Here is a 1,288-nt window from a genome sequence, read left to right as displayed (position 1 = left end):
ACACACACACACACACACACACACACACACACACACACACACACACACAGTGCATAAAAAGTATCGGTACCGCAAAAAATCTCGAAAACTAAGAAATTTACAAAAAAGTGTTTCAGATAAAAGTTGTAGGATTTAAAAGAATCCATTTACTGATTGTATTCGTGCGACTTTGGATAGCGCCGCCAACATCAGAACAAAGTCACATTAATTTTTTTAAATAAAACTTCTCATTTTGTATTGCAGATTCTTATAGCTTAATTCAAGAGCTTTTCAAAACACTATAATAAAGTTTATTGTCATTAAGTACTTTTTGACTTATGAAGGTTGAATATCAAAGTATCGCCGGTACTTTTTCTACAAAGATGATTTCGATCAAAACGAATTTTGTGAGCTCATGATGCAGATAACAAAGAACCTAACTTCCTATTCAACATAGTTTTTTTTAATAAAGCAACATTTGAAATTAATGATAACGTCAATAGATAATGCTAATACCGGCGATACTTTAATATTCAATCCTCATAAGTCAAAAAGTACTTAATGAAAATAAACTTTATTATAAAGGTTTGGAAAACTGTTGAATTAAGCTATAAGAATCTGCAATAAACAATAGGGTATTCCGTTTTAAAAATTCAAGGTGACCTTGTCCTGACCTTGGCGATGTTATTCAAGGTCAAACTGATAAGACCAGTAAATAGATCCTTTGAAACCCTACTGCTTTTATCTGAAACACTTTTTCGTAAAATGCCTAGTTTTCGAGATTTTTCGGGGTATTGGTACTTTTTATATACACTGTATATGTATACATATATGCGTTTACATATATGTATATACAGGATGTCCGTAAAATTTTGACCAAGCCGAAGTGAAGATAGATTGAGTCAAACTGAATAGAAAATTTATTTGCCATTTTGCAAAATTCGCAATAGTTAACGAGATACAAAGTAATAAATGTGTGCCAATGAGCGCGTAAGAAGCGATAATTCTGACTGTGGACGTAGGTGTATGACTGTCAGAGCAACAAGAGGCGGAGTGAACGAACGAGCGCGACGTGTGACTCGGCTGATTTCGCGGTCAGCTGATATTCGGAGGTAAGCAAAGGAGCGAGCAACGTTTGAGAGATAAGAAGCCACTGCTCTCAGCTGATCGCGCTCGTTTGTTCACTCCGCCTCTCGTTGCTCTGACAGTCATACACCTACGTCCACAGTCAGAATTATCGCTTCTTACGCGCTCATTGGCACACATTTATTACTTTGTATCTCGTTAACTATTGCGAATTTTGCAAAAT

Source organism: Pseudomyrmex gracilis, unplaced genomic scaffold, assembly GCF_002006095.1.
Source record: "Pseudomyrmex gracilis isolate BER0280 unplaced genomic scaffold, ASM200609v1 scaffold_422, whole genome shotgun sequence".
In the NCBI taxonomy this organism is placed as follows: Eukaryota; Metazoa; Arthropoda; class Insecta; order Hymenoptera; family Formicidae; genus Pseudomyrmex; species Pseudomyrmex gracilis.
The sequence above is the reverse complement of the archived record's forward strand: the minus strand, read 5'-3'. Positions refer to the sequence as shown.